Source organism: Amblyraja radiata, chromosome 4, assembly GCF_010909765.2.
Source record: "Amblyraja radiata isolate CabotCenter1 chromosome 4, sAmbRad1.1.pri, whole genome shotgun sequence".
Classification (NCBI taxonomy): domain Eukaryota; kingdom Metazoa; phylum Chordata; class Chondrichthyes; order Rajiformes; family Rajidae; genus Amblyraja; species Amblyraja radiata.
The window spans coordinates 82,856,732-82,884,418 of record NC_045959.1 but is presented as its reverse complement, the minus strand read 5'-3'; the positions used below and the strand labels follow the sequence as shown (position 1 = coordinate 82,884,418).

The window sequence follows — 27,687 nt, the reverse complement described above, 5'->3', positions numbered from 1 at the left end:
AAAATGGCAAATGCTGGAACTCTGAAATGAAAACAGGAAATGCTGGAGATATTCTCTAGGTCAAGCAATGACAGGTTCTGATGAAAAAATCTGTTTCTCTTTCCACTGATATAGCCTGACCTACTATATCCACCATTTTCAATTTTCATTTGTATACAGTGCTACACATTCTGTCTATATGGTGCTGTACTGTATATCTGGCACCATATAGTTGGATATGTCTAACAATATTGTTCAGTCAGTGTTGACAAAATGGATGGGTCCATGTATACCGTGTAATATAACATTTCTGTTTCATGTGTACACTCATGGGTCTTTTTATTCAATGTGGCAAAATTTGCTTTCTACAAATGTACTGCGCTATACAACATTGCTTGTTTACATACACCATGCTGATCAGCTTGATTAATTTTGTAATCTCCACAAACAGCTAATTGCTTCAGATGTAATCAATTATATTAGATTCATTCATTACTCACTTTCCATTAGATCATAGAACATAGACAAATATAACACAGGAACAGGCACTTCTGCCCACCATGTCTCTGCCGAACATGATGCTAAAATAAACTAATCTCATGATCCATATCCATTCCATTCTCATCTGCCTGTCCATGATCCATATCCCTGCATTCTCTGCATTCTCTGCATGGCCATTTGCCTATCTAAAAGATTCGAGGAAGAGTCTCGACCCAAAACGTCATCTATTCCTTGTCTTCAGCGATGCTGCCTGACCCGCTGATTGCTCCAGCATTTTGTGCCTATCTTCTGCCTATCTAAAAGCCTCTTAAATGCCACTATCATATCTGCCTCCACCACAAGCCCTGGCTGTGGGTTCCAGGCACACAGCACATTATTTTTAAAGATGTCCCAATCATCTCCTTTAAACTCTGCCACTCCCACCTTAAAGTTGTACCACAGTCTTTGACATTTCCATCCTGGGGAAAAAGGTTCTGTCCACCCTATCCATGCCTCTCATAATTTTATAAACCTCCATCAGGTTTCCCCACAACCTCCAGAGTAAACAATCCAAGTTTGTCCAACCTCTTCTTGCAGGTAGTACCACCGAGCCCTGGCAGCATTCTGGTAAACTTCTTCTGCATGTTCTCTAAAAACTCCACATTGTCCGTAATAAGGTGACCACAACTGCCCTTATTGTTCGGGTGGTTGACAGACAGGAAACAAAGAGTAGTGATTAACGGGTCCCTTTCAGAATGGCAGGCAGTGACTAGTGGGGTACCGCAAAGCTCAGTGCTGGGACTGCAGATAAAGGGATTCAAAGTAACATTAGCAAATTTGCAGATGACACAAAGCTGGGTGGCAGTGTGAACTGTGAGGAGGATGCTATGAGAATGCAGGGTGACTTGGACAGGTTGGGTGAGTGGGCAGATGCATGGCAGATGCAGTTTAATGTGGATAAATGTGAAGTTATCCGCTTTGGTAGCAAAAACAGGAAGGCAGATTATTATCTAAGTGGTGTCAAGTTGGGAAAAGGGGAAGTACAACGGGATCTGGGGGTCCTTGTCCAAAGAGGTCATTCTGCAGTTATACAGGGTCCTAGTGAGATTACACTTGGATTATTGTGTGCAGCTTTGGTCTCCAAATTTGAGGAAGGGCATTCTTGCTATTGAGGGAGTGCAACTTAGATTCACAAGGTTAATTCCCAGGATGGCGGGACTGTCATATGGTGAGAGTGTTAATATTGAACAAATTAAAGACACCATAAAATGGAGAATCCCTGCATTTGTCAGAATTGCTTAACCTTTGTCAGTGGAAAATCACAGGCTTTGAATGGCACCGATTAGTCTGAGCCTCAGAATAATATGCATGATGGTGAAGGATCCAGGTGTTTTCCTCATTTCCCCTTAAGGGGCTGTCCCACTGTAAGAGCAAATTCAAGAGCTCTCCCGAGTTTAAAAAAAAAAATCAAACCCGTGGTAAGCACGTAGAATGTACGTTGCGGGTACGTCGGAGCTCAGGACATCTCTTAGCGGCTCATAACACTAACGGCAGGTACTCGGGAAATGCGGTAAGCTCGAGAAGACTTGTGAAGATTTTTCAACATGTTGAAAAATGTCCATGAGAGCCCCGAGTACCTACGAGCGGCTATTACCGTAATTCTCCAAGTTCGAACCAGGGAAAACTCAGGAGAACTCTTGAATTAGCTCGTACAGCGGGACAGGCCCATTAATTGATGAAATGTATAGAAACTCTTCAAACAAACAAATGCATTGATATGATTGGATTACTGCAAAAGCCTTGTATATATTGTAAGTAATGTTGCTGGACAGTTACCCTGCTGTTTGTTGAGTGACTAAAGTGTTGAGCCCCTGGCATGTTTGTTTGGATTCCAGGGTAAATGCTGCATTATTCAAGTTAAGTTAGCTTCCTCTAGAAGCTTCCCCTGAAACAATGTATGGAAGGGGGATTCTGTTATTGGTCGGAGTAACTGTCAATAATGTATTGTAATTAATATGCTTGATTGGATTGTAAAGAGACCACCCCTAAATAGTTTGGCATCTCAAGGTTCGGGGACCTATATAAGGCACGAGGTCCTTTGTCGATATTCTGGAAGAGCGCTTGGGACTGCATGACCTTTTGCAGGGTCTCTGCTTGAACAAGGCTGAAGGGCTTGGCCAGGCAGATACAAGGATCGAACCAGTGGTGGTTAGGTATTGTATAGGGGAATTTGCTGTTCAATCTAAAAATAAAGTTTAGTTGTTCCAGTGCTTGACAGTGCTTTATTAACTTAACTAGACTGGGGGAAAGCTTAGAAAAGCATATTTACAAGAGAATGGAGCGGCTGGGCTTGTATAGCGGCTGGAATTTAGAAGGATGAGAGGGAATCTTATTGAAACATATAAGATTATTAAAGATTTGGGCATGCTGGAGGCATTGTCTCTGCATTGCCCTTTAACAAAAGTGAGTCATCTATTCTGGACATCTCAAATATTTAATGAACAGTCAGGGTGGAAATGTCAAAGACAGGTGGCATACAGTAGCTTTAAGATTAGTGTGACAATAGCTTTGGACAAGTTGGACAAGTCAATTTCCCTCCTGGGATAAATAAAGTTCTATTGTATCATACAGTATCGTACAAAGGGTGTGCTGGGTGCCTGGAACACATTGATGGGGCTGGTGGTGGAGGCAGATACAGTAGTGGCAGCTGGGAGGCTTTTAGATAGGCGAATGGACATGCAGGGATTGGAGCAATATAGATCATGGGCAGGCAGATGAGATTAGTTTATCTTGGCATCATGTTCAGCATAGACATAGTGGACTGAAGGGCCTGTTCTTGTTCTATGGAGCAGCAATCAATTTTTGCAGGAATTATTTATGGTGCAATGGTCCATCAATATTTGGTGATCTAACTTTTTTAAATCAAAATATTTATTCAGAATAAAAACATAAACAAAACAAGAACTGTGCAAAAAAAATTCTTCCGACATTCTCAAAGGCTATCAATACATTCATTGGTGTTGTATTTAGTAGTCTTCACAGAAATATAATTATACCCGGCATCTTGCCATTCATGTGGCCCCATGAGGTTATATATCATCCCTTGTGTGAGGTATGTCACCTCCTTACTGTCCAGCAGCAGATGGACCCAAAACTGTGGACCTCCCCCCACAGATCCTTTTCATTTGTATAAAAAATAATTTATTTGATTACGTACACGATACAAAACCCCCCCAAAAAAGCTGTGGTGACAGACCCACCACCATATTACAAAACTCCAAATTATTCAGCCACTGAATCCCAAACAGCTATGTTACAAAGATACTAATAACTACTATACAACCCCAGCATTGGGGCAAAGCATCCGGCTTGGGCAAAGCCCGGCGTCGCAACGCCGCGGATGGCCATCCTGGCCAGGCCAAGGAGCAACCCAACCAGTACATCTTTGGCCCTGCCCACTCCCTAGATCCTGTCACCAGTCCTTCAGTCGTTGACAGCAGAGCCACTCTTCCCTCTATGGACCCTAGATGGAGTGGTGGTGCTCCCCACAGAGCCTTGGCATTGGCTGCACCAAGCTTCAGTGCATCCCTCAGCACGTACTCCTGGAGTCCGGAGCGGGCCAGTCGGCAACATTCCCTGACAAATATCTCGCACTGCTGGGAGGTCAACAGGTTTTGGGCCGACCAAAGAGCGTCTTTCACCAAGTTGATGACCTTTTTTTTATTATTCAAAATAAACTTTACTCGGGGTAAAAAAATATACACAAAGTAGGTAATGTGCAAAAATTCCTCCAACATTAACAGAGGCTATACATACATTCATTGCGTCATAATGTAAATTGTTTACAAATTTTATCCGACACCCTTGCCATTCCCTGGAGTGAAATCCCTTCCTTTATTTGCGGGGCGTCTCCAACAAATTTTTTTAATTTAATTTTTTTAATAGTTTTTATTTATTTATATATTGTTAAAGTTACCTTCCAGCAGCACAGTATAAATGCAAATGAACAGATCAATATTATTTCTTAAAACTGATGCCGAGAGCTGCCTGTATGAACTGCTGCAACTGTTGGCCTCGGGAGTGCGTGGAAGCCTGGCTACTGATGCAAATCACCATGCATGTGAAATGGCTGACACTTTGGCAGGATTTGACCAATGACTTGATCCCACTGCAGAGTAAAACGGTTAAATTATAGAGCCCGTTCAATATCGTGGAACCAAGCCCTCCTCAATCCTGAGACACTGTCCATCAAGAAGATGAGAGACCTATCGCTGGAACTGCAATGTGTCAGCAGTTTCAGGAGCGAAGGGGAAATTGAGACGATAATTTTTAAAGAAAACATTTAGAAGGCAGAAACTCACTGACTGCGCATTTAAGGAACTTCTTCTGACAGAGGTTTGTCTCATTTGCAGTCCTAAGTGTGCAAGAAAGTAACATCAGTGAGTTGTGCAGGAAGAAACAGATTCTAGTTTATACCGAAGATAGACACAAAGTGCTGGAGCAACACAGCGGGTCAGGCAGCATCCCTGGAGAAAAAGGATGGGTGACTAATCATTCAGTTTCTTGTGGTCAAGGCAACCCTTTTGTCGATGAGGATGTGAGTGATGTTATTAACCTGATGTCAGGGTTTAAAGGTGCAGCAAAATTGAGCAAAGTAAAATTCAGAAAGCCTTCAGGTTCTGGAAAGAAGATTACTTTGCCACACAACTATTACAGACTTTATTTTTGTTTATAAAATAAGTTGTGATTAAGGCATTGGTCATCATGTGAACACGTGACAATTTAATAACATGCTTAAGGGGCTGTGTGGTGCTGATAAGGTAATAGGAAAGAAATTAAGTTAGGAAGGAATAAAATACTCCATCCTCAACGACTGTTTAGTGGAATCTGTAGCAGCAGCCGTTTATGATGAGACTCATTTCACCTGTTTAATTACAGTGATAATTGCACATTTAAACTATGCACCCAAGGGCCATGCAAAACACATTTAAACTGCAAATGCAACACATCGGACAGTTAATAATCCTAATGGTCCTCAACCATCCTTGGATAAGAAAGCATTTATGTCTGAAAGTCAGCTGTGCGCAGTGATAGCAAATGGACATTTGCTCCGTATCTTCCCTCCACCACTCTGTGAAATATGCCTCAATAATTGTTACCCAAAGAAATCATTCCAAATTGGTTTCAAATTACAGAAGGTGTATAATAATAGGTTGTGACACTAATGTGTTAATATGTTTTATTGCCTCTACATACTCTGATATTAAATTCAATGGTATATGTTCCTTTCTGATAATGGAAGTTGGCAGCCTGCTAATTAACCATTTATAGTTGTTTTTAAATTGTAATTTCAAGACTGGGATGGAATCTAAAATATAGATAAATTATATTGATAGTGTACTCCAGGAAAAACTGCCCTAACTCTATATTTGGCTGAAATATAAACTAAACGTACAATTTCAAACTTGCCACTATCACACCATAAGACATAGGAGGAGAGTTAGCCATTCAGTCTCCTCTGCCATTTGATCATGGCAGATATATAGCCAGAAAAAGCAGCCTACCAGAGGACTGGGAGAAATTCAGAGTCCAGCAGAGGAGGACAAAGGGCTTAATTAGGAAAGGGAAAATAGATTATGAAAGAAAACTGGCAGGGAACATAAAAACTGACTGCAAAAGCTTTTATAGATATGTGAAGAGAAAAAGATTAGTTAAAACAAATGTAGGTCCCTTGCAGTCAGAAACGGGTGAATTGATCATGGGGAACAAGGACATGGCAGACAAATTAAATAACTACTTTGGTTCTGTCTTCACTAAGGAAGACATAAAAAAATCTGCCGGAAATAGCAGGGGACCGGGGGTCAAATGAGATGGAGGAACTGAGTGAAATCCAGGTTAGCCGGGAAGTGGTGTTAGGTAAATTGAATGGATTAAAGGCCGATAAATCCCCAGGGCCAGATAGGCTGCATCCCAGAGTACTTAAGGAAGTAGCCCCAGAAATAGTGGATGCATTAGTGATAATTTTTCAAAACTCTTTAGATTCTGGAGTAGTTCCTGAGGATTGGAGGGTAGCTAATGTAACACCACTTTTTAAAAAGGGAGGGAGAGAGAAAACGGGGAATTACAGACCATTAGTCTAACGTCGGTAGTGGGGAAACTGCTAGAATCAGTTATTAAAGATGGGATAGCAGCACATTTGGAAAGTGGTGAAATCATTGGACAAAGTCAGCATGGATTTATGAAGGGTAAATCATGTCTGACGAATCTTATAAAATTTTCGAGGATGTAACTAGTAGAGTGGATAAGGGAGAACCAGTGGATGTGTTATATCTGGACTTTCAGAAGGCTTTCGACAAGGTCCCACATAAGAGATCAGTATACAAACTTAAAGCACACGGTATTGGGGGTTCAGTATTGATGTGGATAGAGAACTGGTTGGCAGACAGGAAGCAAAGAGTGGGAGTAAACGGGTCCTTTTCACAATGGCAGGCAGTGACTAGTGGGGTACCGCAAGGCTCAGTTCTGGGACCCCAGCTATTTACGATATATATTAATGATTTGGACGAGGGAATTGAATGCAACATCTCCAAGTTTGCGGATGACACAAAGCTGGGGGGCAGTGTTAGCTGTGAGGAGGATGCTAGGAGGCTGCAAGGTGACTTGGATAGGCTGGGCGAGTGGGCAAATGCATGGCAGATGCAGTATAATGTGGATAAATGTGAGGTTATCCACTTTGGTGGCAAAAACAGGAAAGTAGATTATTATCTGAATGGTGGCCGATTAGGAAAGAGGAGATGCAACGAGACCTGGGTGTCATGGTACACCAGTCATTAAAAGTAGGCATGCAGGTGCAGCAGGCAGTGAAGAAGGCGAATGGTATGTTAGCATTCATAGCCAAAGTATTTGAGTATAGGAACAGGGAGGTTCTACTGCAGTTGTACAGGGTCTTGGTGAGAGCACACCTGGAGTATTGTGTACAGTTTTGGTCTCCTAATCTGAGGAAAGACATTCTTGCCATAGAGGGAGTACAGAGAAGGTTCACCAGACTGATTCCTGGGATGTCAGGACTTTCATATGAAGAAAGACTGGATAGACTCGGTTTGTACTCGCTAGAATTTAGAAGATTGAGGGGGGATCTTATAGAAACTTACAAAATTCTTAAGGGGTTGGACAGGCTAGATGCAGGAAGATTGTTCCCGATGTTGGGGAAGTCCAGAACAAGGGGTCCCTGTTTAAGGATAAGGGGGATATCTTTTAGGACCGAGATGAGGAAAACTTTTTTCACACAGAGAGTGGTGAATCTCTGGAATTCTCTGCCACAGAAGGTAGCTGAGGCCAGTTCATTGGCTATATTTAAGAGGGAGTTAGATGTGGCCCTTGTGGCTAAAGGGATCAGGGGGTATGGAGAGAAGGCAGGTACAGGATACTGAGTTGGATGATCAGCCATGATCATATTGAATGGTGGTGCAGGCTCGAAGGGCCGAATGGCCTACTCCTGCACCTATTTTCTATGTTTCTATGTTTCTATTTTTCCTCAACCCTATTCTCCTGCTTTCTCCCCTTATCCTTTGATACCTTTCCCAATCAAGAACCTGTCAATCTCTGCTTTGAAAATACTATCTTGGCCTCCACAGCCGTCTGTGACAATGAATTTGACAGATTCACCACCCTCTGGCTAAATAAATTCTGTCTCATCTCCATTCTAACGGTGCATCCTTTTCTTTTGAGGCTGTTCCCTTCAGTTCTCGGCTCTCCCACTACTGGAAACATCCTCTCCACGTCCACTCTAGGCCTTTCATTATCCGGTACGGTACGGTAATGTACAATGTGCCAACACCATTGGGCAGTTGAGTTCCACCTCAGAGGTTTTCATGCATGGAACTTTGCCAGTAGACCCAATACCTGAGAACAAATATTTGAGTCATTTCTGTTGAACTTGTAGGGTTGACGTCAAAGTGGGCAGCTCATCACTTTCTGTGGTCTGGGCATTAATGGAATGGCCGGCATGTATTGGCCATCCTTAATTCCCTTCATAAGGCGGCAGTGAGCTGCCTTTTTAAACCACAGAAGTCTTTATGGTTCAGGTATAAGTTGGGAATGTCATGATTTTGGTCCAGCAACAATGAAGGAACAACAATGTTGGGCGGCGCAAGGGTAGAGCTGCTGCCTCACAGTGCCAGAGACCCAGGTTCGATTCTGACCATGGGTACTGTTAGTGCGGAGTTTGTATGTTGTCCCTGCGGATTTTTCCCGGTGCTCCGGTTTCCTCCCACATCCCAAAGACGTGCAGGTTTGTAGGTTAATTGGTTTCTGTAAATTGCTCCTTGTGTGTAGGATGTGAGAGTGGGATAGCAAAGAACTAGTGTTCGGCTGATCGATGATTGGCATGGACTCGGTGGGCCAAAACGCCTGTTTGCATGCTGTATATCTGTATCTAATACAACAGACTAGTGTGCACCTTGGAGAGGCACCTGCAGGTGGCTCTGCTGCCTAGTCCTCCTTGGCAGTAGAGGTTGGAAGGTGCTACCTGGATTAGGAAATCCAATGCATGGTACATAACATTGCTATTGTGCACTGGTGATGGACAGAGGCTTATTCGGTGGATGAGATACCAATCAAGAATATGTTGCCATATCACATTTTTGAGCCCACACAACAGTTAGCACAGTTCTGTCCATATGTCTTAAGAGCAAGAGAGTTAAGATTGGATTGATTCTTCATTGCATCATGTTCCCTCTTCTACTCCCCAACTCCAATTCCAATAAACCGATGGTGACTCTCTTCCCAAAGTACAGCTCACTCCCTCAACACCCGGCATGGCAACAACTATTTCCCACAAAGCCCTCTCCTTTCTAATCCTTTGCAATGACTTTCATCAACCATTACTTTCTTCGATGAACTGCAGTCGGTTTGAAGCTCCTCCCATGAGGGATTTTGCACTCCCTGTTGTTCTGCCATGTACAAGTTGCCATCGCCAACTTTGTCCTGTGCTGTAATCTAATTGAAAATATGTAAAATATAATCTGCAGCATTCAATGGTTAAGGTTGCTTTAGTAACATGTGCAAACCTCACTGTGAAATTCTCTTTTCGCATACAGTTCATTAAAGTATTGCCATAATTAAGCACAATCCCCGATTAGACAAGTGTACAGAAATGGTCCACTGAGACCACATGCAAGAGGCGCCAGGTTTTGGTGCCATTCCGTAGTCCAGACTCCGCAATCTAGTCCGTGCTCTGGATTTCAGGGAGTGGTTGCAAGGCCTCCAACCATCACCTTCATCCAGATTGCCCATCCACCAATAGGCCCCGTGGGCATCTGCCACAGCCGACTCTGAGAGCGCGGAAGGCAAGACGCCGGTTCTCTCTCCCACCGGCCTCACTCTTCGCATCCATTGTCGCCGGCTCCCTACTCTCCAGTCTCTGAGCTTTCCCCTGCAGGCCGTGTTCTCCGGGGCAGCATCCAGCCTGTTCTCTGTTCAGTGTTCTCTGAGATACATAGGGAAATTCTGGACCAACCCATGGCAGATCATAGTGAGCCTATAAAGTTTCTGAGTAATTTACAAAAGGGAGATGGCAAGAGAAAATAGTGTACATGCATTTAAACAACATGTTTCAAGGCACTATGATGTCCCAAAGCACTTTACAGCCAACAAAGAATTTCTGAAATATATTGTAATAGAGTTAGTAATTGCCTATTTCCTCACAACTCGAAATGAAACGAATTTGTTTTCATCAATAAGAATTGAGAGATACATATTAGTCTGGATACTGAGAATGCTGCTTTGCTCTTCTTTGAAATAGTTTCAGTGGGATTACTTGAGAGAACAGTAAGGACTCATATTAAAACAATATTTCCCAAAATGCAGTCTGGCGTGTGTGCTCTGCGCTCAATGTGGGACTCAAACTCAACACTTGATGACCTGAACCAGTGTTAATCAAGTGAGCGGCATGGTGGCTCAGCGGTAAAGTTGCTGCCTTACAACACCAGAAACCCGGGTTCGATCCTGACTATGGGTGCTGTCTATACGGAGTTTGTACGTTCTCCCCGTGACCACATGGCTTTTCCCCGGGTGCCCCGGTTTCCTCCCTCACTCCAAAGACGTACAGGTTTGTAGGGTAATTGGCTTACGTAAACTGTCACCAATGTGTAGGATGGTGCTAGTGTACGGGGATCACTGGTTGGCATGGACTTAGTGGGACAAAGGGCCTGTTTCGTGCAGGAATTGGCCATTCGGCTCTTCGAGCCAGCACTGCCATTCAATATGATCATGGCTGTTCATCTAAAATCAGTACCTCTTTCCTGTTTTTTCCCCACATCCCTTGATTTCGCTAGCCCCAAGAGCTAAATGTAACTTTCTCTTGAAAACATCCAGTGAATTGGCCTCCACTGCCTTCTGTGGCAGAGAATTCCACAGATTCACAACTTTCTGGGTGAAGAAAGTTTGTCCTCATCTCAGTCTTAAATGTCCTACCCCTTATTCTTAAACTATGATCCCTGGTTCTGAACTTCCCCAACATCTGGAACATTTTTCCTGCAGTTACAGTAAGAGAAAATCTAGCTGGCAAGCAGGATGCTTTCATCAACCACCCCCATTTGAAGGCCACTATCTTCCACCGTTTCTACCCAGTGCTTGGTACTTACTTCCAGCAGCCACTGGTTGTCCTCCAGGATGCACAGAGCCGCAGCCTGATCCATGCCGGTCACCTGGGCGAATTCGGCACAGAGACTCTCACGGCAGCGGTGCAACGCTTTCGACGCCTCCTACGGCCCGGGACTCTTGCACTGAGGCTGCTCCATGCCGGAGCTGCAGCGATCGACTTGCCAGCCCGTCAAACACTCGCCAGCCCGGCAAACACTTGCCAGCCCTGGCTCCCAGTCAGCAGCTGTCCCCGCCGCTGCTTCTGCTTCCATCCCTCCCTCAGCCCCTGCTCTCCAACACCCGCAGCCCATGCAGTTGATATGCGTTTAAAATTTTTTGTTGATCACAGAATTTCTCACAACAGAGCGTGAGAAATTTGTGGAGAGCGTGAGAATTTGGCGAAATGCGTGATTCTCACGCTCAATGCGTGAGAGTTGGCAGCCCTTGGATAGGTGACGTTTTGGATCGGGCCTGACACATTACCTATCAACATTCTCCAGGAATGCTGTCTGGCCCATTTTGTTACACCAGCACTTTCTTTTCATTGACTGATGAGTGTGTTCCAGTACACATTGGCTTCTGCCTTGTTGATAGTGAAAAGTTATCCAAATACTTTACAAGGGACCCTTTTCCAATGAACACTGAACTCCCAACTTGTGCTTTCTCAGCGGCATCAGCCAAGGCGGCACGGTGCCGTAGTGGTTGCTGCCATGCAGCGCCAGAGACCCAGGTTCGATCCTGACTATGGGTGTTGTCTGCATAGAGTTTGCATGTGCTGCCTGTGATGATGTGGGGTTTCTCCGGGTGCTCCGGTTTCCTCCCTCACTCCAAAGACGTACAGGTTTGTAGGTTAATTGGCATCTATAAAATTGTAAGTTATCCCTAATGTGTAGGACAGTATTAATAAATGGGGGTGATCGCTGGTCGTTCTGGACTCGGTGGGCTGAAGAGCCTGTTTCCACACTCCTATCTCTAAAGTAAAGTCTAAAGTAAAGCTGCAGATGCATACAAAATTGTAGTAGCATATGGTGGGATTGAATGTGTTTGATTACAATGCTAAATGACGGGCAATAGGGTAGTAAAGCATTAAATGAAAAATGCTTTTAATAAAATAGATGGAGGTGTCATCGTATTGATTTCAAGACAGTGCGACCAGAGAAAATGCCAGCATTTTCTAGTTCCTGCAGAATAAACAGTGACTGCTGGCCATCTGCTAAGATTTACAGAATGTTATAGCCTGAGCAATTTTAAACAATTAAGATTCATTGGGCTTATTAAAATGCATTGTACTTTTTAAGCCCAGCTGCTGGTTACTTGTTAAATTGAATGCTTTGCATAAAGTAAGTGGAAAAAGTGATCCGTTGAGGATAATATCAAAACATTCTTCATGTGTGGGAATTGACATAATTAGACAAGTTTGTAAGCATTTGCGGAAATTTCACTCAAGTATCTGCTTTGGCCTTTGGGCCCAAAGTGCAGCTCTAGCACTTTCCACCCTCACCTCTTAGCCAGAAGTGTGTGCATTCAATGTTCTGCTCCACAGATCATAGCGCTGAAAAGCTAAGCTGACTGCCTCAGTTCCGGCGTTATTTGTCAACGGAGATGTTTCACAACTGCTCTCTCAGCTGTCGTTGAACTATATTCTGGCATTTCTTTGAAGAAGGGCAGGTGACTTATCCCTGGTATCCTGGCAAAAATGTATCCCTTAATCAGCATCACAGAAATCAGATTATCTGGTTGTTATCCCAATGCTATTTCAAGGACTTTGCTGTTCAGATATCTACTAAGACTTTATTCCATGGAGCGCAGGAGGATAAGGGGTGATCTTACAGAGGTGCATAAAATCATATGGTGAATGACCAGAGTCTTTTACCCAGGGTAGGAGATTCAAAAACATGAGGACTTGGGTTTATTTATTATTTATTTATTTATTAGTTATTTATTTCGGACAGAATAAAAGCGGGAAAGACTGTAGGAATACTGTAGGAAACAGAGAGGCAACTTTTTTGCGCAAAGGATGGTAGATATGTGGAACGAGCTTCCAGAGGAGGTGCGGCAGATAAAATCACAATGTTAAAAACACAATGGACAGGTACATGGATAGGGTAGATTTAAAGGGATGTGGGCCAAATGTAGATCGGGGAGACTTGTGTAGATGGGGCTGTTGGTCAGCGTGGGTAAATTGGGCTGAAGGGCCTGCTTCCACGATGTATGACTATGACTTTAAGAGGACATATGTTTAAGGTGAGAGGAGCAAGATTTAATACGAACCTGAGGGGCATATTTTTCACTCATGGGTACATGGAAGTTGCTGCCTGAGGAGTTAGTTGAGGTAGATACATCATTTGTCCCAGTCCCTGTCCAAATTGTCCATGCCCCTGTCCAAGACACTCGGACAGGGACATGGATAGCAAAGGTTTAAAGGGGTTTGGGCCAAACGCAGACAAATGGGACTAGGGGGGGGTGACAGTGGATGCAAATGGCATCTTCAACATGATAAAATACACCATAATATTGACAATCTACCTTTTCTTTTGAAAGTTAAAAGAAGTAACCATTGTGGTGTGGAAATTTCACTTTGGGGTAGAAACATAGAAACATAGAAAATAGGTGCAGGAGTAGGCCATTCGGCCCTTTGAGCCTGCACCGCCATTCAATATGATCATGGCTGATCATCCAACTCAGTATCCCGTACCTGCCTTCTCTCCATACCCCCTGATCCCTTTAGCCACAAGGGCCACATCTAACTCCCTCTTAAATATAGCCAATGAACTGGCCTCAACTACCTCCTGCGGGAGAGAATTCCAGAGATTCACCACTCTCTGTGTGAAAAAAGTTTTACTCATCTCGGTCCTAAAAGATTTCCCCTTTATCCTTAAACTGTGACCCCTTGTTCTGGACTTCCCCAACATCGGGAACAATCTTCCTGCATCTAGCCTGTCCAACCCCTTAAGAATTTTGTAAGTTTCTATAAGATTCCCCCTCTAAATTCTAGCGAGTACAAACTGAGTCTATCCAGTCTTTCTTCATATGAAAGTCCTGACATCCCAGGAATCAGTCTGGTGAACCTTCTCTGTACTCCCTCTATGGCAAGAATGTCTTTCCCCAGATTAGGAGACCAAAACTGTACGCAATACTCCAGGTGTGGTCTCACCAAGACCCTGTACAACTGCAGTAGAACCTCCCTGCTCCTATACTCAAATCCTTTTGCTATGAATGCTAACATACCATTCGCCTTCTTCACTGCCTGCTGCACCTGCATGCCTACTTTTAATGACTGGTATACCATGACACCCAGGTCTCGTTGCATCTCCCCCTTTCCTAATCGGCCAATAGAATAGTAACCTGGGTCAAAAGTATCAGACCAAAATTCCACTCACGATAATTTGCAGAATAGCAAACATAATACTTTCCATGAGCCAGGACATTGAAGCAGCATTTTATCATTATTTGATCTTATTCCTGAGGATTATAAAATGCATTATTAAAATAGCCTGAGAGTAACCTGTTTTTAAATTACTTAAAAAATCTGGACAGAAATAATTACATTTTGTAACTAACGAGTAATTTTGTTTGCATGTTGGTGAGCCTGAAGTAAAATCCAGGTTAATCTGAATTGAAAAAAAAAAGTTACAGATTTTGTTGGTTTGGCTGGTATTTATTTCCCAGTCCTGATGTACCTTCTCACTGAAGGTTTATTAGCCGGGAGAGTTAAGGGAACCCTTACAGAGTAATGAAAGGCATAGGTAGAGTGGATGTGGAAAGGAAAGGAAAGGGAGAGTCTAGGACCAGAGGTCATAGCCTCAGAATTAAAGGGTGCTCTTTTAGAAAGGAGGTAAGGAGGAACCTCTTTAGTTAGAGGATTGTTAATCTGTGGAACTCATTGCCACGGAAGGCTGTGGAGGCCAAGTCATTGGATATGTTTATGCAGAGATAGCCAAATTCTTGATTAGGACGGATGTCAAGGGTTATGGGGAAAAGGCAGGAAACTGGGATTAGATTAGATTAGATTAGATTAGATAGCCTTTATTGTCATTCAGACCGAAGTCTGAACGAAATTGCAGCAGTCATACATACAATACAATACAATAAAAAACAACAATAAACACATATTAACATCCACCACAGTGAGTCCACCCAGCATCTCCTCACTGTGATGGAGGCAAAAGTCTTTAGGTCTGCAGTCTCTTCCCTCCTCTACTTTTTGTGTGTGATATAGGGTTAGATTCATAATTCTGTTAGATCATAATTCTGTTAATTCTTGTTAAAGAATAAAATGTTTATAAACACACATACATGAATGTGATATAAATGTATATAATCATATAACACACACAATTATATTTCTTCTGATCCAATGATGAACTTTATTTCAGACTAGACAAGGGACATTAAATAAGAAACATTGTAAACTTCCCCGCAACTTCACACACACTAGGCCTTATCCCCACCCCTCAACTCTCCCCCCCCCCCCCCACCCCGGCACTCCCTCGCCTGCCCCCTCACTACAATGTCTCCCCCCCTCCTATGCCCCTCTCCCCGCTGCCCCGGGCCCCACACTCCCTCTCCCCGCTGCCCCGGGCCCCACACTCCCTCTCCCCGCTGCCCCGGGCCCCACACTCCCTCTCCCCGCTGCCCCGGGCCCCACACTCCCTCTCCCCGAGCCCCACACCCCCTCTCCCCGCTGCCCCGGGCCCCACACTCCCTCTCCCCGGGCCCCACACCCCCTCTCCCCGCTGCCCCGGGCCGCACACTCCCTCTCCCCGCTGCGGAAACAAAGATCCGATCTTTGGCCGGAAGCAAGATGGCGGAACAAGATGGCGGAGCAAGATGGCGGAACAAGATGGCGGGGACTGGTCGCTAAAATGGGTCCTATAATTACCCATGAATCCGCCCATGAGCGTACTACACGTTTGCGTGAGAGTAACCCATCTTGCTCTGCTCTAAGATCTTTGCTACACACTAGGGACAATTCATAATTTTTTCACCAAAGCTAATTAGCCTACAAAACCTGAACCTCTTTGGAGTGTGGGAAAACCCACACGGTCACAGGGAGAACGTACAAACTCTGTACAGTCAGCACCAACCCAGATCTTTGACGCTGTAATGCAGCAAAACTACTGCTGCGCCACAGTGCCGCCCTGCACCTTATCATGATGTAAAGGGCATGACTCCCGGTTCTGATGTGGGCAATGTTTGCCCTGCCCTAACTGAAAAGAAAGCACAACTATTTGTTCACTATAGGACACAAAGTACAGGAGTAGCTCAGTGGGTCGGGCAGCATCTCTGGAGAACATGTACAGGTAATGTTTGAGGTCAAATCCCTTCTTCTGACATATTTAGTTTAGCTTAGTTTAGAGATACAGCACAGAAACAGGTCCTTCGTCCCATCGACCAGCGATCCCTGCACATTAACACTACCCTATACACACTAGGAACACTTTTATTTTTATACCAAGCCAAATAACCTACGTCTTTCTCGGAGAACCGAAGATCTCAGAGAAAACCCACGCAGGTCACTGGGAGAACGTACAAACTCCATACAGACACACACCCATATTCAGGATCAAACACGGGCCTCTGGCGCTGTAAGGCAGTGGCTCTACCACTACACCACTGTGCCACAGTAAATACGCTCACTATATTTTGATGAATTGACATTCTCCTGAATCCTGTGCAAGTGCAGTTTCTTGTGTCTCACAACCAGCTTTGTCAGCATAGTATATGTAGCACTTGATGGTGCAATGCAACTGGTTGCAAAAACTCACTGTGTGCTGGAGAAGTACTTGCATTCCAGGATCTTCCATGCTGGTTTTGGAGAATTGGGCTGGGACAACATTACAGGGTGAAATTAGATCCACTAATGTTGCCTGGAATAACTCTATTCAGTTCTTGTATACCGAATTATAAATTCATAAGTTATTGGAGCAATTGGACAAGAATTAGGCCATTTGACCCATCATCTACTCCATCATTCAATCATGGCTGATTTGTACTTCCCTCTCAACCCCATTCTCCTGCCATCTCCCCAAAACCCCTGACACCCCCTCCCACGGTTGGGAGCTTTCACATTTTTCAGCTTAAAATTGTGAAATCTGGTGCATACTGTAGCGAGTCTTTTAACTTACACTTGAATGCAACATTTATGCTTTAAATTGGATTAGGTATGAATAAGGTTAGGCTAAATTACATTCCTAATTACTTTCCACAATAGAGCTAGGCTCTGATCAACAGGTGCAGCACATGATTGACTATATTCATGTATGGAAATCAGATTATATTCAGTTATGCATATCTTTCGAGAAAAACACAGAGAAATAAAGCAACGGTCGGACTTCCATCACTGTTCTGCACAACTAAATCAATCAACCTTACCCTTTGAGTATAGAAACAAGACAAAAATAATGTCACATATTCAATCATACATGGTTCAATGAAATTAAGATATATATGTAAAAATATATATGGAAACAGGCCCTTCAGCCCACCAAGTCCACACCAACCAGCAATCTACCATACACCAATTCCATCCACCACGCCAGGGACAATTTACAGAAGCCAATTAACGTACAAACTGGACTTCTTTCAGATATGGGAGAAACTGGAATATCCAGAGAAACCCATGTGGTAGTAAGGCAACAACTCTACCGCTGCGCCACCGTGCCACCCCATTAAATTATTTTTTCTGTAATATATTTATTATGGTGTCACGTCAATAAAGATGAACACATGATTCTGATTTCTGCCCTTAGTTGGAATACACACATCTCCAGTCATTGTGTTTTATGGCTGGTATTTAACCTCTTCAGTCTGAAGGTCTCGACCCAAAATATCACCCATTCTTTCTCTCCAGAGATGCAGCCTGTCCTGCTGAGTTTTTCTAGTTTTTAGTGTCTATCTTCAGTTTAAACCAGCATCTGCAATTCCTTCCTCCACTATATGTTAAGCAAAACAGGTCAATGGACAATAGACAATAGGTGCAGGAGTAGGCCATTCGGCCCTTCGAGCCAGCTCCTCCATTCAATGTGATCATGGCTGATCATCCCCAATCAGTACCCCGTTCCTGCCTTCTCCCCATATTCCCTGACCGTTATTTTTAAGAGCCCTATCTAGCTCTCTCTTGAAAGCAACCAGAGAACCCGCCTCCACCGCCCTCTGAGGCAGAGAATTCCACAGACTCACCACTCTTTGTGAGAAAAAGTGTTTCCTTGTCTCCGCTCTAAATGTCTTACTCCTTATTCTTAAACTGTGGCCCCTGGTTCTGGACTCCCCCAACATCGGGAACATGTTTCCTGCCTCTAGCGTGTCAAAACCCTTAACAATCTTATATGTTTCAATGAGATACCCTCTCATCCTTCTAAACTCCAGAGTGTACAAGCCCAGCTGCTCCATTCTCTCAGCGTATGACAGTCCCGCCATCCCGGGAATTAACCTTGTAAACCTACGTTGCACTCCCTCAATAGCAAGAATGTCCTTCCACAAATTAGGGGACCAAAACTGCACACAATACTCCAGGTGTGGTCTCACTAGGGCTCTCTACAACTGCAGAAGGACCTCTTTGCTCCTTCGATTCCTCTTGTTATAAAGGCCAACATGCCATTCGCTTTCTTCACTGCCTGCTGTACCTGCATGCTTACTTTCATAGACTGATGTACAAGGACCCCCAGATCCCGTTGTACTTCCCCTTTTCCCAATTTGACGCCATTTAGATAGTAATCTGCCTTCCTGTTTTTGCTACCAAAGTGGATAACCTCACATTTATCCGCATTAAACTTCATCTGCCATGCATCTGCCCACTCCCCCAACCTGTCCAAGTCACCCTGCATTCTCATAGCATCCTCCTCACAGTTCACACTGCCACCCAGCTTTGTGTCATCTGCAAATTTCTCAAAATATTATTCACCTCAACTAAGTTTTTCCTTCACCTCCGTTGCTGCAGAGAATACAATCCCAGTTATCAAATCTTTCTTCAAAATGATAAAAAAAAATCCTGCCCTGCCAACATCTTCATAAATCGCACCTGGATCCTCTCCAGATCAATTCTACAATGTGTCATAGTCTTACAGCATGGAAACAGGCCCTTCATCCCAACTTGTTCATGCAGATCAAGATGCCCCATCTAAACTAGTCCCATTTATCTGCATATGGCCTATATCCCTTTAAACCTTGTGTGTGCCAGTGTGTGTGTGTGAGAGTGTGTGTCAGTGAAGCGGCGACAACATCCGGAGTGAGTGGAGACTTGGCAATGCCCGGGGAGCGTTTCCCTCCCCCCCCCCCCCCCATCCCGGGAATGCGGGCCGGCCCAGGTGCTCCTTGTCCAGCTGGGGTCCGGGGGAGGTGAGGGTCACCTCCCCCGGACTTATTACTGCTTTATAACAGTTAAGTTACTTTAAGACCATTTCAGAAATTATGAGTCAACTAACAAATTAAAGCAAACTGGGGGCAATTTTGCTTAAATGATAATTCTAAGCCCATTCACATCTGCATAGAGTCAGAGTTATACAACATGTACATGGCTGGCCCAATTTGTCCAGTATGATCAAGTTGGCATTCTGCGTGCCCAGGGACTGGCTGCAGTTCCCAGATCAGCTCGCGTCCCAGGGACTGGCTGCAGTTCTCAGGTCTGCTCGCCTGCCCCGACCCCGCGAAAACAAATTGAAAAAAAAGCATTTTTTCGGGTTACAGGTCGGATTCGGCCCATGTGCCCTAGGTTGCCGAACCCTGTCCTAGATGTTTGACCTCATTGTGGTCCCCCCCATGTTTTACAACCGATTCACCTGGTTAGTTCTATCTCCGGCTGCTTCATGTTGTCAGCGGCTGCACATCCAAACAAGAAAGAAGAGAAGAAACGCGACGTCACTCACAGCCGTCAACCAACGCGCTTCCCCTGTCCGCACAGATCGTTCTGATGTGGCGCAAAGAGACAAACTGTGCAGGGACTGAAGACATCGTGAAAATTCTGTGAGAGTGTGAGATTTGGCTGAAATGCGTGACTCTCATGCTCAAAGCGTGAGAGTTGGCAGCCCTGTCTAAGGCCAGGATGTGACAACACACACACAGGGAGACACATACACAACGGAAGACACACACACACACACACACACACACACACACACACACACACACACACACACACACACACACACACACACACACACACACACACACACACACACACACACACACACACACACACAGGGAGACACACACACACACACAGGGAGACACACACACACACACACACACACAGGGAGACACACACACACACACACACACACACACACACACACACACACAGGGAGTCACACACACGCACAGACATGCACACACACACAGGGAGACACACACACGCACAGACATGCACACACACACAGGGAGGCATACACACACATACAGACAGACACGCAGACACACACACAGGGAGACACACACACAGGGAAACACACACAGAACACGCGCACACACACACACAGGGGACACACACAGGGAGACAGACACACACACACACACACATCTTTCCTTCCCCCTCCTCCCCTTCTTTCCTCCCCCTCCCTCTCTTTCCTCACCCTCCCTCTTTCTCCTTCCCCCCCATTCATCCCCTTTCTACCTTCCCTCCCCTCTCTCTTTGCCTCCAGCCCTCCCTTTTTTTTTTCTTTCCTCCTCTCTCTCTCTCTTTCTCCCTTCCCTCTCTCCTCCCTGTCTCACCTGGCGGGCACGGTGTTGCAAGGATTGGCAGCGCTGGCGCTGCTGTGTGAGTTGAAGGGAGGGAGGGAGGGAGGGAGGGAGGGAGGGAGGGAGGGAGGGAGGGAGGGAGGGAGGGAGGGAGGGAGGGAGGGAGCGAGGCTGCAGCGGCGACTGGCAGCACAGCGCTCGCAGCCGGCACACAGAGGCGCTGACACCCGCTGCCCGGGACCGACGTGCTTCCCCAGACCGTGCAGATCGCTGTCATGTGGCGCAAAGAGACAAACTGTGAAGCATAGCCCTGCTATGGGATCTTTGCTGTGCAAGGACTGAAGACAGGGTGAGAATTCTGTCATCAGCGTGAGGGCGTGAGAATTGGTTGAAACCTGAGAGAATTGAGAATTTTGAGGCTATGGGCTCAATGTGGTCTCCCCCTCATCCTTCTAAACTCCAGTGATTACAGGCCTAGTGCGGTCATAGCTCATCGTACAGGCCCAGTGTTAACTGTGATGCACATCGAGCATCTGTCTTCCTTGTTCTTCACTCCAGGTAACCAGGCACTGGCAGTGAATACCCTTTGCGGTAACAGTGGTACCGAGGCCTCACGCACAATATCCCTGTCGGCCTTTGATTGTGGGCAAAACTAGGCAAAGAATTTTGCTGGAATTAAACCAGCAGGACATTTTAGTAGGTTTTTTTTTAATGTTTCTTTTCTACAGAGGCATTTTAAAAGCTATTAAAAATTGATGTAATTGATTAAAGCAAAGATTAAGCAACCAGAATGTTAATTAAACACAAACATAAACACTTAGAAATAATTAAAAATATTGGAGTAAAATAATTATAAAATGTGTTGATAGATCAGTTAAATTATGATCATTAAGCCATAGGAATTCTGACATTTACTTTAAAGCCAGCAAAAAATTGTGATTAACTTATTTTATTGAAAGCCAAATGAGTATTTTTGCAAACCACATTACAGTATATCAATTGTCCATTAATATTACTGAAAACCTATCTGTTGTCAGTTGTCAGTGACAGGTTCAATGTCAAAATGTTGCTTGACTACACTCCTGCTAAAATGTTATTTTACAATCAGTTATTTTACAATCAAGGTGCTATTTAAATGTAAACTTATAATAAACCAGTAATTAGTTCTTAATGATGTGTGGGAGAGGAGTAATATGCGAGTGGCTTGTCGTAGCTAGTATGTGGTCATCAGCACAATTCTCTGTGTTTTCAATTGTGTAGCTATATAATAAATAATATCGTGCAATCTAATTTTTAGGCTATGTTTTCCAATCTTTTATACTGCTGGAATATTACTTGCATCATAACTCGATATGCTGCAGATTAATTCCTTAGATATACCTGCCCTCATCGGTCTGGGGAATTGAGTGTAAGGGTCAGTAAATCATGGTGCAGTTTTATAGGTCTAGGGTTTAGCTGCATTTGGAGAATTGCATATGGTCTGGTCGTCTCATTACAGAAGGGATGTGGAGGTGTTGGAGGGCGCAGAAGAGGTTTGCCAGAATGCTGCATGCATTAAGGAGAGGTTGGACAAACTTGAACTGTTTGCTTTGGAAGGTTGGAGGTTGAGAGGAGATCTGATATGATATGATAAAACTTTATTCCGGAGGGAAATTGGTCTGCCAACAGTCACAACACCCTACAAGGTATACAAAAACTTGAAATTAAAAGCGAAAACAAAATGCAAAAGTCAAGCGACTGTTGGTTGGTTGCCGTGTGCACAGCGCCTTCATCGGAACAAAACAACAAACACAGACTTATCCCCTGGATGGAGGATTCTAAACAGTGCCCCCCACATTAGGTCCCCCTTTGTTCTCCCACTGTTCTTCACGGCGGTCCCCCCCACACCGGGTCCCCATTGTCTTCCCCTCTCCCCCTCACACTCATCAAATGCTGACTGCGTGGGTGGATTGCGAGGTCCCACCACCGCCAAGGCTACCACCGCCGCCGAATCTCCCACCACCACCAAGGCTCCCGCCGTTGGTGAGGCTCCCGTTGCCGCCAAGGCTCTCGTCGCCGTCGAGGCTTACGCTGCCGCCGAAGCTCCCATCGCCACCGCCGAGGCTCTCATCGCCACCGCTGCTGAGGCTCCTTCAGCCCAGGCAGCCCTCGCCGCCCGGCTTCACCGCAGTCCTCTGCGAGGCCTGTGGGGCGAGTCAGGCCCACCAGAGTGCGTTCTGGTTGACAGTGTGGATGTTCGGTGAGCGAATTGGGTGCGCGTGGCTCTCCAGGCCAGATGTATTTAAAATTATGAGAGGCATAGATCGGGTTGAAAGTCAGAACCTTTTTCCCAGGGTGGAAATGTTAAATACTAGAGGGCATAGTTTTATGGTGAAAGGGGCAAAGTTCCAATGAAATGTGTGGAACCAGTTTTTTGTCACATAAGGGATAGGAGCAGAATTAGGCCATTTAACTCATCAGGTCCACTCTGCCATTCAATCATGACTGATCTATCTCTTCCTCCTAACCCCATTCTCATGCCTTTTCCCCATAAACTCTGATACCTGTACTAACCTGGAATCTATCTATCTCTGCCTTAATAATATCCACTGATTTTGCCTCCACAGCCTTCTGTGGTGGGTCCCTGAAATATGCTGCCACAATATGCATTTGTGTTGAAGACAAATACAAAAGTGGCTTTTAAGAGGCATTTAGATAGGCACATGGATAAGGAGGGAATGGTGGGATATGGATCATGTGCAGGCAGAAGAGATGAGTTTGACTTGACATCATGTTTGGCAATGGACTGTGGGCAAAAGGGCCTGTTCCTGTGCTGTACTGTACTATATTCTATATTCTATATGTGCATCGAAGGTGTAGCAATCAGGAACTGGAGACAAAGCCAATTATCTCCTCCTTAACCTTTATTCCATTCCCAACTGCTCCCCATTCTCCATATTTTTATGTGAATCTTCTTCAGACAGCTCTGTTTTATATTAACTTTATATTAGTAATTTAAATTACTGTGGTTGCAATCGTATTAATCTTATTGTACTTTTTCTTATTTTGCATAAAATCGGTTACCACAGTAGCTTAACTGAGATATTCAACATTATAAATAGGCTATTTTCTTGACAAGAATTCACTACTTACTGTATGAATTAAAATGTTTTATACTGAATCCATCACTTTTGAATTCAATCAGTGTTTGGAGTCATCTTCAATTTTATATGTCAGCACTTGATACATTAAGCCTCAGTCTTGCTTTTCACCTTATACACATTTAATGCCACCATTCTTAATCTACACACACAAGGTCTAATTTATTTTAAACCACGTGAGGATATGGGCCAGGATGTGGGATGCAAACCCTGTATCAGAGTGGTAAGGTTACAGGCTCCCAAGGAATTAGAGCATCAGGTCCCTTTACACTGGTGGTGGGACCCTCTCTGCTGGCCAAACCTGGCCAGAAACTGGGACACAGCATCTTGGCCAAGTGGTTCTCTGTTTCAGGGACTGTGATTCTGAAGGAAATGGAGTCTGAGATCTGTGGCAGAGGATTGAAAGGTGAGTGTATGTGTATGTCGAGATGCAGGGATTGAAGGATAATGGAAAGCATCTGGAAGCGATGAATCCTTTGGGCTACAGATCCTGGGGCTGTATTCTATGAGTGCAACCAGAGACGGCCCTGGCTGCCTCGGGGAAGAAAACAAATAATTAGAGATTCAGGCAGATATTCAGTACCTTATCTACCTATTGAACATAAGTAAAGGGACTAACTCCTGGTTCAGATGTACGCTAAGTTTTTCATTTTGTAATGAGAAGGGAATGCACAACTATATGCTCACTATTTTGTTGTGTTGATAGATTGACAATAGCCGGAAACATACATGGTAAGGCTAATAATATATATATTTCTCGCTGTTATCAGGTGTCTGAATGCTTCTTCCATAAGAAAGGGTACTGTCCCATTCACTGCAATCCCAGTGTAAACATTAGACTTTGTCTAGGGTACTGATGCTGAGAACCATGTTATGCACTCTGAATTTGAGTTTGACTTGATTGCATTTATGTATACTTTATCTGATCTCTTTGGGAGGCGCGCAAAACAATGATTTCCGCTGTACCTCATGACAATTATAAACCTCATCCTAAACCTAAATCCTCTTCTGCTTATCCTGTCCTTTAGGATCAAGGATGACTTGTTTCTTTGGTTAATGAGGGGCTAATGTGGAATCTGCAGACTGCTGTAGATGGGTTGGAGATGTTTGACTAAGTGGATGAGGGGTATACGAGGTGATGGATTCCTTCCACTGCTTGCACCAGGATTTTGCAAGCTCCCAATTAAATACCAGGTTCTCAGTGCCATCCCATATGCTGCTTCTCCATGTCTAGGTGAGGTCCTGGATGACTGGAGGCTGGCTAATGTTGTACCATTATTTCAGAAGAGCTGTAAGGACAAGCCAATAAACTACAGGCCAGTGAGCCTGACATCAGTGGTGGGCAAGTTATCGGAGGGGTTCAGAAGGACAGGATCCATCAACATTTGGATAGACAAAGACTGATTAGGAGTAGTCAGCTTGTCTTTTTGTAGGGGAAATCAAGTCTCACAAATCTGTTAGAGTTTTTTGAAGAGCTCATCGAGAGGATTGATGAGGCCAGGGCAGTGGACGTTGTCTATATGGACTTTAGCGAGGCCTTTGACATAATCCCTGTATTGTAGGTTTGTCTGTAAGGTTAGATCGCATGACATCCAATAGGAATTTCATAAGTTATAGAAGCAGAATTATCGGCCATTCAGCCCATCAAGTGTACGCCACCATTCAATCTTGGCTGATCTATCTTTCCCTCTCAATCCCATTCCCCTGCCTTCTCCCCCATAACTCCTGACACACTCACTAATCAAGTATCTGTCAATCTCCAACTTAAAAATACCCAATGACTTGGCCTCCACAGCCGTCTGTGGCAATGGATTCGACAGATACACCACCCTCTGACAAAATAAATTCCACCTCATCCCCTGTCTAAAGGCACATCCTTTTATTCTGAGGATATGGCCTTTGGTCCTAGACTCTCCACTAGTGGAAACATCCTCTCCACATCCACTCTATCCAGGCCTCTCAATGTTTCAATGAGGTCCCGCCTCATTCTTCTTAACTCTTGCCGGCAGAAAAGCCAAGGCTCTCTTCAGGAGTGATAATTACAAAGACCTCAGTGGCAGTCCAGGCACTGTGAAGCCCCTCTTATATAAACTTTATATAGAGTTGTCACATAAACAGTAAGGATGTAACTGAGAGAGCTATCATTGCCAGGCCCATGGGATCCTTGTCATTAATTTGTTTCTGGCATCATTTCTGTTCCTGCTATTTTGTTTGGCCAGTGTACAAAGTAGCCTAATTGGGTATCAGTCCAGCAATCATGAGCACTTGCTGTGGATAATGAGGACATACTTGATGTCCCTTACAATGACGATAACACCATTGAACAGGTCCCAGTGTCTGTATTACGGAGTTCCGGTGGGCGGCGCGACTCACGTCGCAGCGGCCTCTGCAGTCCGTCTGTCTTTTTGTTATTTTTTGTCCCGTTTTAATGTAGTTTTTTTTTTTTTTTGATGGGGTATGTGTGTGTGGGGGGGAAACTTTTAAAATCTTTCCCCTGCACGGAGAACCCGACCTTTTCCCTGTCGGGTCTCCGTTGTCATTGGGGCTGCAACGTGGAGCGGCCTCCGGCAGGAACGACCTAGGGCTCCAGTCGCGGAGCTGCGGACCTATTCACCATCGTAGAGCTGGCCGAGTTCGGAGCGGGTGGAGCGGTGGTGGCGCGCTGCTGCGACCCGACCCCGGGGATTCGGAGGCTTACCGCAGGTCCGGTGGCTAGTGACACCGGGAGCCCGTGGGACCTTGGTGGGAGACCGCTTTTCGGGGCTTCCGCAACGGCGACTTCACCCGCCCGAGTCGCGGGGTCGAGGAGTACCTGGAGCGGCGTGGCTTCAACGGCTGCGGGACTTTGCTAGCGCCCGCCAGGGGCTCCAACAACAAGACCCGGAGCAGGGCCTTGCATCACCCGGCGCGGCGTTAATGGCCGCGGGACAATTGCCATCGCCCGCCGGGGGCTTTGACTCTGACATCGGGAGGGGAATGGGGAGTGCAGGGGAGAGATAAGTTTTTTTGCCTTCCATCACAGCGAGGAGGAGATGCGCTGTGATGGATGTCTGTGTAAATTGTGTTGTGTCTTGGGTCTTTTTTTCTTGTGTGTATGACTGCAGAAACAACATTTCATTTGAGCCTCTATGAGGTTCAAGTGACAAATAAATTGTATTGTGTATTGTGTGTATTGTGTAGGTCTTGTGCTGGTCTCTCCGACAACACAGAATGTTGGTTCTGAATCGCATTCTGAGCACTTCATCAGGAGAACTCCACTAGAATTAGCATTCCTGACTCGTTCCTTGACCAGAAGATAGACGCAAAATGCTGGAGTAACTCAACGGGTCAGGCAGCAACTCTAGAGAGAAGGAATAGATGACATTTCAGGGTGGAATGCGGGACACGGAAGGAGAACTGTGAGAAGCAGTGGATTGACCGTTGGTATCTGCAATCTGGGTTGGGTCCAAACTGAGAGGTCTTTAAGCCACGAGGTACAAGATGGAGGTGCAGGCAAGTGCTGAGGAAACACATGTGGTCCACACTGGCCAGCTGGCCCACACTCTCACTCCTGCCCCCACTCACTCCTGGTCCACCATGGCAATCCAAAGGATTGGGTGCTTGCTGAGCCCAGCGGGAGAAGTCACCTGGGAGAATCACTTTGTCTCCCTGAAGGGTAAGACAAGTGGTCAGAAGATGTTTGCTTATCCTCCAGGGAGAAAATATTCAGATGCCCAACTAGTTCATTCTTGGCAGTGAAGCCCAGCCCTGAAGAGAGCATTATTTTTCTAGTTTC

General features: G+C 45.0%; 1 protein-coding gene across 18 annotated transcripts in view; it reads left to right on the top strand.

Moving 5' to 3' along the window:
* The window catches only part of ptprm (protein tyrosine phosphatase receptor type M), a 940,804-nt gene that overhangs the window by 435,538 nt on the left and 477,579 nt on the right, over positions 1-27,687 (top strand). The window lies entirely within an intron of this gene.